Source organism: Nerophis ophidion, linkage group LG12 (assembly GCF_033978795.1).
Source record: "Nerophis ophidion isolate RoL-2023_Sa linkage group LG12, RoL_Noph_v1.0, whole genome shotgun sequence".
Taxonomy (NCBI): Eukaryota; Metazoa; Chordata; class Actinopteri; order Syngnathiformes; family Syngnathidae; genus Nerophis; species Nerophis ophidion.
In genome coordinates, this window is record NC_084622.1 from 20,318,906 (window position 1) to 20,332,810 (window position 13,905).

General features: G+C 45.3%; 1 protein-coding gene across 1 annotated transcript in view; it reads right to left on the bottom strand.

Moving 5' to 3' along the window:
- The window catches only part of LOC133563102 (cyclic nucleotide-gated cation channel beta-3-like), a 112,327-nt gene extending 99,056 nt beyond the window's left edge, over nt 1-13,271 (bottom strand). The window contains exon 1 of the mRNA XM_061917047.1: nt 13,120-13,271. The gene's annotated coding sequence lies outside the window, so the exon portion shown is untranslated. The remainder of the gene's footprint in view (nt 1-13,119) is intronic.
- Nucleotides 13,272-13,905: the final 634 nt, after the last annotated feature.

Sequence of the window (13,905 nt, forward strand, 5' to 3'; positions counted from 1 at the left end):
TCTTATTGTGGCGGTCCGTTCCCTGTACGATCAGTGCCAGAGCTTGGTCCGCATTGCCGGCAGTAAGTCGAACACATTTCCAGTGAGGGTTGGACCACGCCAAGGCTGTCCTTTGTCACCGATTCTGTTCATAACTTTTATGGACAGAATTTCTAGGCGCAGTCAAGGCGTTGAGGGGTTCCGGTTTGGTAACTGCAGGATTAGGTCTCTGCTTCTTGCAGATGATGTGGTCCTGATGGCTTCATCCGACCGGGATCTTCAGCTCTCGCTGGATCGGTTCGCAGCCGAGTGTGAAGCGACCGGAATGAGAATCAGCACCTCCAAGTCCGAGTCCATGGTTCTCGCCCGGAAAAGGGTGGAATGCCACTCCGGGTTGGGGAGGAGACCCTTCCCCAAGTGGAGGAGTTCAAGTACCTAGGAGTCTTGTTCACGAGTGAGGGAAGAGTGGATCGTGAGATCGACAGGCGGATCGGTGCGGCGTCTTCAGTAATGCGGACGTTGTACCGATCCGTTGTGGTGAAGAAGGAGCTGAGCTGGAAGGCAAAGCTCTCAATTTACCGGTCGATCTACGTTCCCATCCTCACCTATGGTCATGTGCTTTGGGTCATGACCGAAAGGATAAGATCACGGGTACAAGCGGCCGAAATGAGTTTCCTCCGCCGTGTGGCGGGGCTCTCCCTTAGAGATAGGGTGAGAAGCTCTGCCATCCGGGAGGAACTCAAAGTAAAGCCGCTGCTCCTTCACATCGAGAGGAGCCAGATGAGGTGGTTCAGGCATCTGGTCAGGACGCAACCCGAACGCCTCCCTAGGGAGGTGTTTAGGGCACGTCCAGCCGGTAGGAGGCTACGGGGAAGACCCAGGACACGTTGGGAAGACTATGTCTCCCAGCTGGCCTGGGAACGCCTCGGGATCCCCCGGGAAGAGCTAGACGAAGTGGCTGGGGAGAGGGAAGTCTGGGTTTCCCTGCTTAGGCTGTTGCCCCCGCGACCCGACCTCGGATAAGCGGAAGATGATGGATGGATGGATGGATGGATGGATGATGTGATAATGTTCATCGGTCAACTCAATGGTGTTCATTTTCAATCTATCAAGATAAAAAAAATATCAAAATCAAATTACAGTATGCCATCTATGTAGTTTGATCCTTTCCTCAATTCATGTACTAACATGTGGTTTATTTTGTACATATGTACCATCATTTACAGCAGGGGTCGCCAACCTTTACCACTCAAAAAGCCATTTTGACCCGTTTCAAAAAATAAAGAAAACTATGGGAGCCACAAGACTCTTTTGAAATTTAAAATGAAAAACCACACCCTACAAAGTTGTGTTTTGCTTTGTGCTAAGTATTAACCAGGATCTCAAACACACAGCCCGCACCTTAAAATGACAATTTAATATTAGTGCGAGTTTTGTTTGAATGCCGCTCGACAACATCACATTTGCCAACCATCTCAATTTTTCCGGGAGACTACTAAGTTTCAGAGCAACCTTTCTCTCGACTGTCTGCTGGTTTACATCCAAAAAACAATAATAAGAGCGTGCTATGATGATAATGCGTGTAGCGCCCTCCACAACCGTAACAAACAGCTTACTAGCCCATTCGCATGTTGTTTGTGGCTTCTGCAGACACACATATGTCGCAAGGGATACTTACTCAACAGCCATACAGGTTACACTGAGGGTTGTGATATAAACAACTTTAACACTCGTACTAATATGCGCCACACTGTGAACCCACAACAAACAAGAATGACAAACACATTTCGGGAGAACATCCGCACTGTAACACATTATAAACGCAACATAACAAATACCCAGAATCCCATGCATCCCTGACTGTTCCGGGCTCGATTATACACCCCTTCTAGCACCAAACCCCGCCCACCTCAACCGACGCACGGAGAGGGGGGGGGGGGTATAATCGAGCCCGGAATAGACAGGGATGCATGGGATTCTGGGTATTTGTTATGTTGCGTTTATAATGTATTACAGTGCGGATGTTCTCCCGAAATGTGTTTCTCCTTCTTGTTTGGTGTGGGTTCACAGTGTGGCGCATATTAGTCAGAGTGCTAAAGTTGTTTATATCACAACCCTCAGTGTAACCTGTATGGCTGTTGACCAAGTATGCCTTGTAGTCGCTTGTGTGTTGAGTCAGCAGCCGCACACTAGATTTGTGGCCGGCCAGCACTCATATAGCATAGTATTAAAGCGGATGCTACGACATGGTCGAGTCCACGTTTAAGGCATTGCCATCATGGCACGGCTTCAATATTGTTGTCTTGGTGAAAATCTGAGAGTGTTATCCTGGGGAGATTTCTGGGAAAGGCAATGAAATTTGGAAAACCTCCCGGATAAATGGGGGGGTCGGAGGCTCCGGAACTGCGGGTTGCCGACCCCTGACCTACAGAGATACAAAGAATTGCTATTGCAACATCCAGTAGACACATGTAGAAGAGCTGTTTCTTTCATTCAAAAATTTCAGGTTAATTTGTATACTTAGCAAACTCATCCCGCGGGCCGGATAAAACCTGTTCGCAGGTCTGATCCGGCCCGCGGGCCGTACGTTTGACACCCCTGGTCTAAACTCTACACAACATAATTGTGTCCTTCCTGCAGGCGAGCGTGGAGCGGGAAGCATAATACCTGAGTGATGCCGGCCATTGGGGAGCTGCGGTTCATTGGGGGGAATGTACAAACCCCAAAACCAGTGAAGTTGGCACGTCGTGTAAATGGTAAATAAAAACAGAATACAATGATTTGCAAATCCTTTTCAACCTATATTCAATTGAATAGACTGCAAAGACAAGACATTTAACATTTTAACTGGTAAGCTTTATTATTTTTTTGCAGAAATTAGCTCATTTGGAATTTGATGCCTGCAACATGTTTCAAAAAAGCTGGCACGAGTGGCAAAAAAGACTAAGAAAGTTGAAGAACGCTCATCAAACACTTATTTGAAACATCCCACAGGTGAACAGGCTAATTGGGAACAGATGGGTGCCACTTTTAGGTATAAAAGCAGCTTCCATGAAAGACTCAGTCATTCACAAACAAGGATGGGGCAAGGGTCACCACTTTGTGAACAAATGCGTGAGCAAATTGTCCAACAGTTTAAGAACAACATTTCTCAACCAGCTATTGCAAGGAATTTAGGGATTTCACCATCTAAGGTCTGTAATATCATCAAAAGGTTCAGAGAGTCTGGAGAAATCACTGCACTTAAGTGATGACATTACAGACCTTCGATCCCTCAAGCAATACTGCATCAAAAAGCGACATGAGTGTGTAAAGGATATCACCACCTGGGCTCAGGAACACTTCAGAAAACCACTGTCAGTAATTGGCTACATCTGTAAGTGCAAGTTAAAACTACTATGCAAAGCGAAAGCCATTTATCAACAACACCCAGAAACACCAGGGGCTTCGCTGGGCCCGAGCTCATCTAAGATAAGTTAAGTTAAATTACCAATGTTGTCACACACACACTAGGTGTGATGAAATGTGTCCTCTGCATTTGACCAATCCCCTTAATCACCCCCTGGGAAGTGAGGGGAACAGTGGCCAACAGCGGTGCCGCGCCCGGGAATCATTTATGGTGATTTAACCTCCCAATTCCAACCCTTGTCCAAGACGGACTGATACAAAGTGGAAATGTGTTCTGTGGTCTGACGAGTCCATATTTCAAATTGTTTTTGGAAACTGTGGACGTCGTGTCCTCCGGACCAAAGAGGAAAACAACCATCCGGACTGTTTATAGGCGCAAAGTTCAAAAGCCAGCATCTGTGATGGTATGGGGGTGTATTAGTGCCCAAGGCACAGGCAACTTACACATCTGTGAAGGCACCATTAATCTTAAATGGTCCATACAGGTTTTGGAGCAACATATGTTGCCATCCAAGCAACGTTATCATGGACGCCCCTGCTTATTTCAGCAAGACAATGCCAAGCCACATGTTACAACAGTGTGGCTTCATAGTGAAAGAGTGTACGTACTAGACTGGCCTGCCTGTAATCCAGACCTGTCTCCCATGGAAAATGTGTGGTGCATTATGAAGCCTAAAATACCACAATGGAGACCCCGGACTGTTGAACATCTTAAACTGTACATTAAGCAAGAATGGGAAATAATTCCACCTGAAAAGCTTCAAAAATTGGTCTCCTTAGTTCCCAAACGTTTACAGAGTGTTGTTAAAAAGAAAAAGGCCATGTAAAAATGTGTTAAAAATGCCCCTGTGCCAACTTTTTTGCAATGTGTTGCTGCCATTAAATTCTAAATTAATGATTATTTGCAAAAAAAAATCAGTTTCTCAGTTCACACATTAAATATCTTGTCTTTGCAGTCTATTCAATTGAATTAAAGTTGGAAAGGATTTGCAAATCATTGTATTCTGTTTATATTTACAAATTACACAATGTGCCAACTTCACTGGTTTTGTATGTTAAAAAAAAAAAATAATTACTGAACAATTTATTTACCATTAATTCGTTTTTGTATAAAACATGCATGAAATTAAATTCAAGCTTGGCTGAAATACCAACACGTATATGCAAATATAAAACAGAAAAAAAAAATTGTTTCACATGAATAAAAAAGTGTGTCAAAATTTGCAAATAGGGGCTCAAAATAAAATTCTGCTAAGTGATGTTGACAGTCTCCCTCAGTCCCCTATGAACTTATTACGCTTTGATCCCCAGCAGGTGACGTAGGCTTTTAGCCGCCTGCTAAATGGGGGTCAGCCATTTTGTTCAAACAACACAATTCACAACAAGTATTATTGTTAGGAGAATTCTATCGAAATGATCACAAAAACTTTGTGTTGAAATCAGTTTCCAGCGAGAAGACCAAAAGCTGACTTTGAAACATACAGTACCAAGAGTAAGGCGCGTAAAACTCCACTGTGTGGGGGGAAGCAAGACGAAGGTGGTCCTGATGTCTTTCATGTATTATTATCAGAACAGAACAATATTGTCTGACCGAAGAACTATAAAAGCAGGACTGAAATCCATCCATCCATCCATCCATCATCTTCCGCTTATCCGAGGTCGGGTCGCGGGGGCAACAGCCTAAGCAGGGAAACCCAGACTTCCCTCTCCCCAGCCACTTCGTCTAGCTCTTCCCGGGGGATCCCGAGGCGTTCCCAGGCCAGCCGGGAGACATAGTCTTCCCAACGTGTCCTGGGTCTTCCCCGTGGCCTCCTACCGGTTGGACGTGCCCTAAACACCTCCCTAGGGAGGCGTTCGGGTGGCATCCTGACCAGATGCCCGAACCACCTCATCTGGCTCCTCTCGATGTGAAGGAGCAGCGGCTTTACTTTGAGTTCCTCCCGGATGGCAGAGCTTCTCACCCTATCTCTAAGGGAGAGCCCCGCCACACGGCGGAGGAAACTCATTTCGGCCGCTTGTACCCGTGATCTTATCCTTTCGGTCATGACCCAAAGCTCATGACCATAGGTGAGGATGGGAACGTAGATCGACCGGTAAATTGAGAGCTTTGCCTTCCGGCTCAGCTCCTTCTTCACCACAACGGACCGGTACAACGTCCGCATTACTGAAGACGCCGCACCGATCCGCCTGTCGATCTCACGATCCACTCTTCCCTCACTCGTGAACAAGACTCCTAGGTACTTGAACTCCTCCACTTGGGGCAGGGTCTCCTCCCCAACCCGGAGATGGCACTCCACCCTTTTCCGGGCGAGAACCATGGACTCGGACTTGGAGGTGCTGATTCTCATTACGGTCGCTTCACACTCGGCTGCGAACCGATCCAGCGAGAGCTGAAGATCCCGGTCAGATGAAGCCATCAGGACCACATCATCTGCAAAAAGCAGAGACCTAATCCTGCGGTTACCAAACCGGAACCCCTCAACGCCTTGACTGCGCCTAGAAATTCTGTCCATAAAAGTTATGAACAGAATGGGTGACAAAGGACAGCCTTGGCGGAGTCCAACCCTCACTGGAAATGTGTTCGACTTACTGCCGGCAATGCGGACCAAGCTCTGGCACTGATCGTACAGGGAACGGACCGCCACAATAAGACAGTCCGATACTCCATACTCTCTGAGCACTCCCCACAGGACTTCCCGAGGGACACGGTCGAATGCCTTCTCCAAGTCCACAAAGCACATGTAGACTGGTTGGGCAAACTCCCATGCACCCTCAAGAACCCTGCCGAGAGTATAGAGCTGGTCCACAGTTCCACGACCAGGACGAAAACCACACTGTTCCTCCTGAATCCGAGGTTCGACTATCCGGCGTAGCCTCCTCTCCACTACACCTGAATAAACCTTACCGGGAAGGCTGAGGAGTGTGATCCCACGATAGTTGGAACACACCCTCCGGTCCCCCTTCTTAAAGAGAGGAACCACCACCCCGGTCTGCCAATCCAGAGGTACCGCCCCCGATGTCCACGCGATGCTGCAAAGTCTTGTCAACCAAGACAGCCCCACAGCATCCAGAGCCTTAAGGAACTCCGGGCGGATCTCGTCCACCCCTGGGGCCTTGCCACCGAGGAGCTTTTTAACTACCTCAGCGACCTCAGCCCCAGAAATAGGAGAGTCCACCACAGATTCCCCAGGCACTGCTTCCTCATAGGAAGACGTGTTGGTGGGATTGAGGAGGTCTTCGAAGTATTCCTTCCACCTATCCACAACATCCGCAGTCGAGGTCAGCAGAACACCATCCGCACCATACACGGTGTTGATAGTGCACTGCTCCCCCTTCCTGAGGCGGCGGACGGTGGTCCAGAATCGCTTCGAAGCCGTCCGGAAGTCGTTTTCCATGGCTTCCCCGAACTCTTCCCATGTCCGAGTTTTTGCCTCCGCGACCGCTGAAGCTGCACACCGCTTGGCCTGTCGGTACCTGTCCACTGCCTCCGGAGTCCTATGAGCCAAAAGGACCCGATAGGACTCCTTCTTCAGCTTGACGGCATCCCTCACCGCTGGTGTCCACCAAGGGGTTTTAGGATTGCCGCCCCGACAGGCACCAACTACCTTGCGGCCACAGCTCCGATCTGCCGCCTCGACAATAGAGGTGCGGAACATGGTCCACTCGGACTCAATGTCCAGCACCTCCCTCGTGACATGTTCAAAGTTCTTCCGGAGGTGGGAATTGAAACTTTGTCTGACAGGATACTCTGCCAGACGTTCCCAGCAGACCCTCACAATGCGTTTGGGCCTCCCAGGTCTGTCCGACATCCTCCCCCACCATCGCAGCCAACTCACCACCAGGTGGTGATCGGTGGAAAGCTCCGCCCCTCTCTTCACCCGAGTGTCCATAACATGAGGCCGCAAATCCGATGACACAACTACAAAGTCGATCATGGAACTGCGGCCTAGGGTGTCCTGGTGCCAAGTGCACATATGGACACCCTTATGTTTGAACATGGTGATTGTTATGGACAAACTGTGACAAGCACAAAAGTCCAATAACAAAACACCACTCGGGTTCAGATCCGGGCGGCCATTCTTCCCAATCACGCCTCTCCAGGTTTCACTGTCGTTGCCAACGTGAGCGTTGAAGTCCCCCAGTAGGACAAGGGAATCACCCGGGGGAGCACTTTCCAGTACTCCCTCGAGCGTTCCCAAAAAGGGTGGGTACTCTGAACTGCTGTTTGGTGCATAAGCACAAACAACAGTCAGGACCCGTCCCCCCACCCGAAGGCGGAGGGAGGCTACCCTTTCGTCCACCGGGTTGAACTCCAACGTACAGGCTTTGAGCCGGGGGGAAACAAGAATTGCCACCCCAGCCCGTCGCCTCTCACTGCCGGCAACGCCAGAGTGGAAGAGGGTCCAATCCCTCTCGAGAGAAGTGGTTCCAGAGCCCTTGCTGTGCGTCGAAGTGAGTCCGACTATATCCAGCCGGAATTTCTCGACTTCGCGCACTAGCTCAGGCTCTTTCCCCCCCAGTGACGTGACGTTCCACGTCCCAAGAGCTAGCTTCTGTAGCCGAGGATCGGACCGCCAAGTGCCCTGCCTTCGGCTGTCGCCCAGCTCACAATGCACCCGACCTCTATGGCCCCTGCTATGGGTGGTGAGCCCATTGGAGGGGTGACCCACGTTGCCTCTTCGGGCTGTGCCCGGCCGGGCCCCATGGGAACAGGCCCGGCCACCAGGCGCTCGCCATCGTGCCCCACCTCCGGGCCTGGCTCCAGAGGGGGGCCCCGGTGACCCGCGTCCGGGCGAGGGAAATCTGGGTCCATGATGTTTCTTCTTCATAAAGGTCTTCGAGCTGCTCTTTGTCTGATCCCTCACCTAGAACCTGTTTGCCTTGGGAGACCCTACCAGGGGGCTTTATGCCCCCGGACAACATAGCTCCTAGGATCATTGGGACACGCAAACTCCTCTACCACGATAAGGTTGCAGCTCAGAGAGGAGAGGACCAGAATCCCCTACAGACAACTTCCTTTTTCAACTGTTTTACGAACGTGTTTTTTAACTGTTTTACGAACCTCTTTTTGACCTCGTTTACGACTTTTTCTGTTGAATTGTTCTGTAACCAAAGGCAACACTGTTTACGGCCCACTTCCCTCTGGAAGCAGCTGTGGTCATGTGGTCGTAGAAAGTCAAATAAAGAACAAAGGAGTACAATTGTGGAGAGACGGAGCCAACAGCGGGCTCGGACGAACGATGGTTCGGCCCAAGATGGCGGCGAGTAGGCAGAGCATGCAGCGAAGCGGAGAGGCGGGGCACACCTCGAGCGACACTGCAGCCATCAGCGTCAGGTGCGTACACCACACACCTGCGCTCAATCCCATCATCTTCTGCTGCAGCATAAAAGGGACAAGGGAGGAGCACTCGGGGCAGAAGTAGAAGAGGAACAACCCGACACGAACGACCACGAGAGCGACCCCGAGCAAGATGAGTCCCCGCAACAGACGCAGCCATTGGACACCGAAAGGTGTGCCGCGACCAGCAGGAAGAACCAGCAAGCCAGAAATTGGCGCGACAGACTGGCCAGACCAAAGGTGTATTGAAATAATAAATCAGAGTCAAACCTGCTTTGATGCGTCTTGCAACGATCGGCACTGCACCCCACACGATGACGGCATGAGACGCGTCACAACAATCTTTCGCCGAACACTGTTTACGACCCACTTCCTCTGGAAGCAGCTTTGGTCATGTGGTCGGAGAAAGTCCAATAACGAAGGAGTACAATCTTTCGCCAGAGCGTGCTGGAGATTGAACAAGTGTACAGTGTGCAGGCGACTCTCCTCAACATTGAGCCAAATTGAATTCTGTCTCTGTTTAATTTTTTGCCTCGTCTTGTTTAATAGATGTCATCAATGTTTGAATCAGACAATTACCATCAATATGAATCGAAACATTTGAGTACCCATCCTCATCAATCAGGTGTTAGGATTGCAGAATATACATTCAGGGAACGTAATTTTGGACCGTTTTTTACTTCTATAGATGGATGCCCTAATGTTTTCCACCGGGGGCTTTAAACTTTATACTGAGAAATGAGGCAAATTTGATCAAATGTCCTGCAAGTCCTGCAGGTCACCTTTTTGTAAAGCCTTCAGAGGAACAGCAAGTGGAGAAACCTGCAGATCTCATTAGGAGCTCAGCAGGGGATCAGCTTGGACGAGCGGTCTGCAAGGTGCCAGCAGCCCACTGACCCCCATCCGAGCATCTGGACAAGATGGAAAACAGACGGATATTTATAGTTATTATTTCGAGAGACGTCTGTGAATCATGACGGGGACGTCTTTGTCCGCAGCGAAGGGAGGAAAACAGGAAGCGGAATGCTGCTAAAACTGCTGTGGATGATCTGTGTGAGAGCAGATAATCCTGATCACGGCTGACAGAAATGCAGGAGAGCGAGCTCACACTCGCGGTGAACAATCGCACACAATAGCGCAACGATAATGCAACAATACCACAACAATAACAGAAATATCATATTGTGCTAACGCAAAAGGACAAGCTCATTAAGGGGTCATGCTCGTTTACCACGCAGTGTTAAAAAAAAGCTGATTTTGGGTGGCAGAATTTTATTGTAAAAAATTAAATTGGTACCGTTTTTTTCATTTAGAGTATGTATGGAAAAAATAAATAAAAATAAGACCATAGATTTTATGGTAAAAAGAACTGGCAGCTCAGTCACCAGAACTTTACTGAAAAATAACAGTGACTCACATCAATTCAGTGTAACAAAAAAGTACGGTTAACCGTGAATTCTATAGATTTTTGATAATTAAGAAAAAACTTTTTTTTTTTAAATTTATTTAAATATAAACATTTTTTATTAATCAGTCTAACACAAAAATACGGTTCACTGTAAATTATATACATGTTTGATTAAGAAAACAATTATTTTTCTTTATTTAAATAATTAAATTATTATATATATTTTTTTCGATCAGTCCAACAAAATAATACAATAATGATAAAATTCCATTTCCAAAACCAAACCTGGCCCAGCAACATTCAGAGTAGCAATCAATGGAGCAATTGAGAGGACACACAAACATGAAACAAAACAATCCAAATGGAGTCAAACAAAAATAAATAACATCAACAACAGTATCAATATTAATAAAAATTCCAACATAACAGTGATTAGACATCCCTCATTTACATTGTCATCACAGCCATTTATATTTACATAAAATATTTATTTATTACAGATCATTTTAATTTTCGCAGAAAATTATTTAACAATTCCATCCTACTATTATTGCAACAACAAATCTCCATTGTAAACAAGTACACCAATGTTGTACTTAGAGGCATATCAATATTGACAGTATCAAGTGTATAACAGTATTTAGTTGATAAAAAAGCATTAATTATTTTGCAAACGTCTGTCTCAATCAATTAATAAAAAAGAATAATTGTATAATTTTGTTGATATTGTAAAGTTGTCGTACTCTTTTATTGTTCATTTGTGCGCAATTTTTTAAAAACATTTTTTATTAAGTACGCCTGCAAAATAATCCACCATGGGGCCAAAGATAGTTGTGACTGCCAGCACTCAGTTAAAGCAGGTGAGCAAGACTGTTGAATTAAAGAAAAAGAATGAGTAGGCATAACAAAGTACAAAGGTATCACCCGTGTGATATTAGATTTAAATGTAATTATTGAATTCCATCCATTTATTTTCTACCGCTTATTCCCTTTAGGGTCGCGGGGGGCCCTGGTGCCTATCTCAGCTACAATCGGGCGGAAGGCGGTGTACACCCTGGACAAGTCGCCACCTCATCGCAGGGCCAACACAGATAGACAGACAACATTCACAGTCACATTCACAAACTAGGGCCAATCTAGTTTGAATTCATTATTAATATTTATTTCACATTGCTTTCTATATGCAAAAATACAATTATTTATAATTAATTTTGTGCGCATATTTTTGGGATTAATCGGGTTTATATAATTTTCATGGGAATTGTTTTTCAACCGATTCAGTTTTCGTCTGACCTTCGAGAATGGATTAACAAAAATGAAGGTGCTGCTGTATTAACTTGGTATCATTACGAAAATTTGCAATATCGCATACCCATAGTGAGGTACACAAGACTCATTAATCTTTTATGCATTAATTATTTTTTACAGAAAAGTGCCAACCAATCAATATACTTTCCAGAATATGAATGTGATTGATCAGTCATTTTTCACTGAAATGATTTTAAATCTGTCAAGTTTTCCTTTACTTCATAGTGTGAAGTAGAGAGAGATAAACTGGATTTGCGTAGGATTACCTTCAGTGGATAATGTTAATCATAACAAAATATCCTTTTCACTATGATTATTTCATTATTAGTGCATCTCCAGGGAGTGAAGTCTTAAAAAAAAATAGTAACGCCTGTTCGAGGTTCCTTAAAGGCCTACTGAAACCCACTACTACCGACCACGCAGTCTGATAGTTTATACATCAATGATGAAATATTAACATTGCAACACATGCCAATATGGCCGGTTTAACTTTACTAAAATGCAATTTTAAATTTCCCGCAGAGTTTTTTGTTGAAAACAACGCGGAATGATGACGCGTGTTTGTGACGTTATTGGTTGAGCGGACATTTTTGCTCAGCACCACTTACGGCTAAAAGTTGTCTCTTTTCATCGCATAATCACACAGTATTTTGGACATCTGTGTTGCTGAATCTTTCGCAATTTGTTCAATTAATAATGAAGACTATAAAGAAGAATGCTGTTGGTGGAAAGCGGTGGATTGCAGCTGCCTTTAGCAACCAAACACAGCCGGTGTTTCTTTGTTTGTTGTAAAGCTTTAGCGAACATGTTTCTCTACTACATGTCAACCAGCAAGTTTTAGGATGAGAAAATTGTGATATTAAGTCGGCTCTTACCGGAGACTTGTGCGGACAGCCCTTTGAGACACTAGTGATTTAGGGTTATATAAGTAAACATTGATTGATTGATTGAGTTAGCGTCCTCCTGCAGCAGCTGTGATCTTGGCTCCTCCATTGGCTTCTCTAGGAGACACTGGCGGTCACCGCAGCCCTTCCGACTTTCAGGTAATACTTTATAATCCCACTAAAACACTATTAACACAATAAGCAGATAAGGGATTTTCCAAAATTATCCTAGTAAATGTGTCTAATAACATCTGAATCGCTCCCACTGCCGTCGCCTTTTTTTTTTTTTTTTCTAGTGCTTCACTCTAACTTTCCTCATCCACGAATCTTTCATCCTCGCTCAAATTAAAGGGGAAATCGTCGCTATCTCGGTCCGAATCGCTCTTGCTGGTGGTGGCTATGATTATAAACAATGTGAGGATGTGAGGAGCCCTACAACCCGTGACATCACGCGCACATCGTCTGCTACTTCCGGTACAGGCAAGGCTTTTATATTAGCGGCCAAAAGTTGCAAACTTTATCATGGATGTTCTCTACTAAATCCTTTCAGCAAAAATATGGCAATATCGCGAAATGATCAAGTATGACACATAGAATGGACCTGCTATCCCCGTTTGAATAAGAAAATCTTCTTTCAGTAGGCTTTAAACGCACCACAAATATGGGCAATGAAGTGCTTCTAACTTCATTCGAGGTTCATTAAACGCACCACAATTATGGGCAATGAGGTGCATCCTTGAACATACCTTACTCCTATTCTGCAACAGTTGTATTTATTATATTTTAGTATTTACCTTTCTTCAATCACGTCATCCTTGTTCCAAAATGTTGGTATTGTGTGTAAATGCTCAAAGGAGAGCTTTTGACGATGTTCTGAAGTTGGTTTCGAGTGAAGTGTTCGAAGCTAGCTTGGCCGTTAGCAGGTGGAAGGAACCATTTTGCATTCTCTATAGGGTGTGTTGGGACACTGAGACATTCCTAATTTGATTCAAACAACCTTATTAAAAATTGAAGACAATATTAATTTTTGTAGTTATAGTCTATAACTCATATTCTAAAATGACAGGAAAAAATATTTAAGGTTTACAAATTAAGCCCCGGTACAAGATCCCCAAAATACCCGCCATTTTTACACACCTGCCTGCAGTACCGTAATGCCGGGTGTAGAGGTGCCAGGGGCAAATAGAAATGTTTGTCAACATTATTATACTCCAATTAAAAAAACATTCACATAAATGTCAATTTATGAAAGTAAAATCTACATTTTGTAATTGGCCTAATGTTTTAAAATGATCAATTACATCTTGGAAAATAATTGAAAATACAAAACACCTGAAATTGATTTCTTTATTGCAGAAATTTAAAGTGATTTAGATTAGCCTTTTTATGTCTGTCTGAATTTTGTATCTTATCCTATATTTTTTTATATACCGTATTTCCTTGAATTGCCGCAGGGCATATAGTATGCGCCTGCCTTGAATTACTGCCGGGCCAAACTCGCTTCGCAAAATAATTAGCGCATGCTTCGTATTACCGCCTGGTCAAATTCGTGACGTCACGAGTGACACTTCCCCTGTCAT